The following is a 5692-nucleotide window of genomic DNA, read 5'->3' as shown; positions in this document are numbered from 1 at the left end:
AGTGACGTTTAGAGCCATATTTAAGGCCGTATGTCATGAGCAGTTAGAGGGTCCAAGGAGGCGATCCTGGCTCATTCTTTCATTTTACAAATGAAGAAACTGAGGCTCCATGGTGAGTAGGCAGCCCTGCCAGAGTCCAGGATCCTACCCAGGGCTCTTTCTGCACATAATGAGTTGCTCAGAGACTCTTATAAAAATTAAGAAAAGACAGAGGGCTCTCCACCTCCCAGGCTGCATTGCCGAGTGACTGACACAGCTTCTGTGAAGCCAGAGGCCATCTCATTCGCCCTATAAATTCTGTGTCATCTGCTTTGCTCTGAATATTCGTTCAACTGTCCCGCTGTGGCTATGGGCCCTCAAACCCATTCCCCTGAAGGCCCTTCTAGGCTTATGAAGGTAGATACCACCAGGGAAAACATGAAGAGTCAACGTAAGCACCCAAAATTCCAGGGACTATGCTCATTCCGGCAGCACATACACTAAAATTGGAACGATACAGAGAAGATTAGCGTGTCCCCTGCACAAGGTGACATGCAAATTTGTGAAACGTTCCATAATTTTTTTAATAATAAAAATAAATTCCTGGAACAGTGAACTCTTGGAAGCAGAAGGTAGAATGGTGATTGCCAGGGGGTGGTCAAAGGATACAAATTTTCAGTTAGACAGGAGGAATAAGTTCAAGTGATCTGTTGTACTGCACGGAGACTACAGTTAATAACAAGATTTTTTTTTTTTTTTTTGAGACAGTTTCCCTCTGCCACCCAGGCTGGAGTGCAATGGCGCTATCTCGGCTCACTGCAACCTCCACCTCCTGGGTTCAGGTGATTCTCCTGCCTTAGCATCCTGAGTAGCTGGGATTACAGGCATGTGCCACCAGGCCGGGCTAATTTTGTATTTTTAGTAGAGATGGGGCTTCACCATGTTGGTCAGGCTGCTCTCGAACTCCTGACCTCAGATGATCTGCCAGCCTTGGCATCCCAAAGTGCGGGGATTACAGGTGTAAGCCACCATGCTCAGCCAACAAGACATTCTTGAAAATCAGTAAGAGAGTAGATTTTAAGTGTTCTCACCACAAAGAATAAGTATGTGAAGTAATGCATATGCTAATTAGCTTGAATTAGCCACACTACCAGGTATACACATTTTAAAACATTATGTTGTATACAATAAATAAATACAACTTGTATTCATTATAATTAATTTTTAAAACTCCTGGACATAAAAAACCATCACTAATACAATTAAAAGACATAAAACAATGAGGAAAAATATTTCCAACCTACATGACAAAGTATTTAGCCTCTTAAAATAGATAAAGCTCATATAGAGTCATAACAATGGCTAAAGAAAAATGACAGGCAAATAACAGAAATGGAAATAAAAGTGGGCAATGCATGCAGGAGAAATGTTTAGATTCATGAGGAATCAAGCAATGGAGGTGGAAATCGTAATTGTAATGACATCGTTTCATATATCTTTCAGAGTAGCAATATTTGAAAAGAATGGTAACCCACGGTGTTAGCCAAATGGAGAAATGGTACCCTCACAACTGGAGGAAAGAAACAGATTCAACTGTTCTGAGTTTTGGAATACATATTAAAGTCCTTTAAAATGTGCATTTTTTTTTATTCCTAAGGAATTATTTAGAAACTACGTATAAGGAAATAAATGTATTTCCACATCATTTATATGGGAAATGCTGAAAGCGGTTTATAGGCTCAGCACTAAAGAACTGGTGAAATATTCTCCAGCACAGACTTTGCTGTAATGATATGAAGCCACGCAAGTGACTGATGCTTCATAAAAGATGATGACAACATGCAGTTTAAAAAAAAAAAAAAAAAGGTTAATAGGCTGGGAGCTGTGGCTTACGCCTGTAATCACAACACTTTGGGAGGCCAAGATGGGCAGATCGCTTGAGGTCAGGAGTTTGAGACCAGCCTGGCCAACATGGTGAAACCCCATCTCTACTGATAATACAAAAATTGGCCATGGGTGGTGGCGCAGGCCTGTAATCCCTGCTACTTGGGAGACTGAGACACTCAAGAATCACTTGAACCCGGGAGGTGGAGGTTGCAGTAAGCCAGGATTGTACCACTGTACTCCTGCCTGGGCAAGAGAGCAAGACTCCATCTAAAAAATAAAATAAAATAAAATAAAATCAGGTTACAAATCAATATGTATACATCATTCCATTTCTGAAACACACACACATACATGAGTACAAGTACGCAGAAAACAATCTGGAGGAAATATTCACTAAATTGTTAACAGTGGTTTACTTTGGAGGTAGAATTATTTATGTTTTTTTCCTCTGCATTTTCGTTGATGTATCCCAGGACTGGAGAAGATGAGGAGGGGCTGGGGAGAGAGACTCACATTCCTGTTGGAAATGTTATTTGTCATAAACTTTCTAGGCAAATATGATGGTATTTATCAAAAGTCTTAATATGTGTGAATCATTTCACCAGTAATTTTACTTCTAGGAATTTACCCTAAGGAAATAATCAGAGGTGTGTGCAAAGACTTATGTACCAGGATATACATTGTACAGTTATTTACAAGAGCAAAAAGTTGGAACCAGCCTAAATATCCAACAATAGAGAATTGTTTAAATAAGTGTCAGTGTGTTTTTACAATGAAGTGCGATGCAGTCATTTAAGGTGATGTTGCATATTAGATGTCATGACAAAACATTCTTGATATAAAGAAAAAAACAGTTTAAAATGGCAATATGATAAGAATATTGTAAAATACTATACACAATAAATTATGAATTCTTATGTACAAAAGGCTGAAAGGTAGATGTTTGCTGTGATAAGCACTGAGTGATAGGATTCTAGGTAATTTTTATTTTTTCCTTGTGTTTTCCTACACTTTGCAATTTCAGTACAAAAAAAAAAAAACAGGTTACTGCCACAATATGATCTTCTTTAAGAAAAAAAAATCTCAGGAACATATAAACAAAAAGAAACTCATCATTCATCCCTGTAAATTCTCACTTCCACGCCAGACTGTTGGTGATGACGATTGCAGAGCTACTTGGGGAGTCAAACGGCCGGGTTTAGGATTCAAATATGTCCCCTCTAGACATCCTCTCTCGGTGCCAGCCGGAATCGGTCCTCCCCTCAAAGCTGCTCCCAGCCAATCCACAAGCTTCAGAGGGCTGAGAAGAAAACAGGCCTGTTTCTATTTTATTTATTTATTTATTTTGAGACGGATTCTCGCTCTGTCACCCAGGCTGGAGTGCAGCGGCACGATGGAGGCTCACTACAACCTCCATCTCCCGGGTTCAAGCAATTCCCCTGCCTCAGCCTCCCAAGTAGCTGGGATTACAGGCGCCTACCACCATACCCGGCTAATTTTTTGTATTTTTAGTAGAGATGGGGTTTCACCATGTAGGCCAGGCTGGTCTTGAACTCCAGACCTCAGGTGATCCACCCACCTCGGCCTCCCACGGTGCTGGGATTACAGGCGTGAGCCACCGCGCCAGGCCAAAAACTGACCTGTTTTTAATATTGGGGAAAGAATCCTGTCGAGTGTAGCCGGCCGCGCTGCCCACACTTGCTCCGTCATCTCTGTTGTGTAATGGTGAAGTATTCACCGTATTCTCAGAAAGCTCATTGTCAGGACAGGACAGAAGTTCCTAAATATGTGTTCCGGGGCTCACCCCCTTTTCTTGTGGGGAAAATCAACCCATTTGCTAAAGATAATTAAAGTCACAGAAAGCCTGGAACTGCAGCCCTGGGATTTTTATCCCAAAGGCTCTGGGCTCAGACAGCTAAGATTTTCAAACCTAACTACCTCTCACTACTAATGAGGACCAGAATGGGAGAAGGTTGCAAATGGAGAAGCTCCCAAACAGGGCATGAAGTGAGTACCCAAGGCCATCTGCAGCCAAGGGGACCTGGAGGAGACACTGGGCGGGGACACAGGGCAGAGACCAGTGACGGGGCAGCTGGGGTATCCGCTAGAAGGAAGGAACGCTCCTTGGCAGCTGCCTTAAATACTGGACATGGGGAGAGAATTCTGGGCTCACCAGTGGGGTTTTAGAGGCCTTTCAAGACAGCTGCCGGGAGTGTTTGTGTCTCCTTCCTTCTATTCCTCCCTTCCTCTTTCCTTTCTCCCCTTCTTTCCCTCTTTCCTTCCCTCCTTCTCTTTCTTTCCTCCCTCTCTCCTCCTTGCCTTCTTCCTTCCTTCTTTTCTTCCCTCCCTTTCTTTCTTCCTTCTTTTGTTGTTTCCTTCTTTCTTTCCTTCCTTTCTTCCTTCCTCCTTCCTTCCTCCCTCCTTTTCTCCCTCCCTCCCTCCTTCCTTCTCTCCCTCCTTCTTTGCCTCCCTCCCTCCTTCCTTCTCTCCCTCCTTCTTTCTTCCTTCTCCCTCCCTCCCTCTCTGCTGTCCCTCCTTTCTTCCTGCTCAGTAACTACCTACTGAGCACCCAGCACGTGTCAAGCTCCTACCCAGCCCTGCACTTGCAGTGACAAGCAAACCCAAACAGACCCCTTTCCTCATGGATGTCCAGTCCAGCACACTGCTGCCCAATCAAAATATAATGTGAGCCGTGCAGGTCATTTGAAATCTTCTAGTAGCCACAAATCAAATGATACAAAGAAACGGGCACACCGAATTTTATCCTCCAGTTTAGTTAACCCACTATATCCAAATATCACTTTGACGTGTAGTCAATATTTTTAAATGATTAATGAAATACCTTGTATTCTTTTTTTCAGACTGTCTTTGAAATCCAGTGTGTATTCTATACTCACAGCACATCTCAGCTCAGTCCAGCCGTGTTTCAAGTGCTTAGTAGCCACTGGGGTCTAAGGCAGAGATTCTCCACCTGGATCCCATAATTTTAGTGTGGGCTGTGCTGTGCACTGCGGAACATTCAGCAGCGACCCTGGACTCTTTCCTCTAGTTCCAGCAGCGTCCCCTCTCTCCGGATGCAACAACCACAAATGTCTCCAGACACTGCCAAATATCCCCCCGGAGGTGGGAGCAAAGTTGCCCCCTGTTGATCTAGTGGCCACTGCACCAGACAGCATGAGTCCAGCAAGCCAGGGAAGATGCAATCGAGCAATGGCACGCAAGGGTGAGTGCCAGGGAGGGGCCGTACTTCGAGGAAGAGTGACACCGGACTGGCAGCTGACCGGACTGGCTCAGAGAAGATTCCCAGAGGACTAGGGTTTAAGCTGAGACCTTTCTCAAGTCCAGCAACCACATGTCCCACAGAAGGCTAAGCCGGGATCTGGTGGCCCCAAGAGATCACATCCCGGCTCTGAGCCTCAGTTCACATCCCACCATATACCAGGGCTGCTGGGAGGCTCAAAGGCAATTTGGGATGTAAATATTACTAGTGCAGAATGAAAGTGTGCTTCAAACAAGACATATTCGCACTGCTGTTCTTCACTCCCTCTTCCATCAAAGTTCCGGGACCTCATTCAAAAGAGGGCCAGGGTTGGCCAGGCACAGTGCTCACGCCTGTAATCCCAGCACTTTGGGAGGCCGAAGTGGGTGGATCACTTGAGGTCAGGAGTTTGAGACCAGCCTGGCCAACATAGCGAACCCCTGTTTCTACTAAAAATACAAAAATTAGCTGTGCGTGGGGGCACGCACCTGTAATCCCAGCTACTCAGGAGGCTGAGGCATGAGAATCGCTTGAACCCAGGAGGCAGAGTTTGTAGTGAGCTGAGAT

At 44.5% G+C, this 5692-nt stretch overlaps 1 non-coding gene across 1 annotated transcript; it reads left to right on the top strand.

Annotated features, from left to right (window-relative positions):
* Window positions 1-455: 455 nt before the first annotated feature.
* On the top strand, window positions 456-561 carry LOC112130441 (U6 spliceosomal RNA). Its single transcript, XR_002912707.1, has one exon. It is a non-coding gene; the product is annotated as a U6 spliceosomal RNA (small nuclear RNA).
* The last annotated feature ends 5131 nt before the right edge of the window (window positions 562-5692 follow it).

The sequence above is a fragment of the Pongo abelii genome, chromosome 21, assembly GCF_028885655.2.
Source record: "Pongo abelii isolate AG06213 chromosome 21, NHGRI_mPonAbe1-v2.0_pri, whole genome shotgun sequence".
Taxonomy (NCBI): domain Eukaryota; kingdom Metazoa; phylum Chordata; class Mammalia; order Primates; family Hominidae; genus Pongo; species Pongo abelii.
Note: the sequence above shows the minus strand (reverse complement) of the source record. Positions and strands in the feature narration are given on the sequence as shown.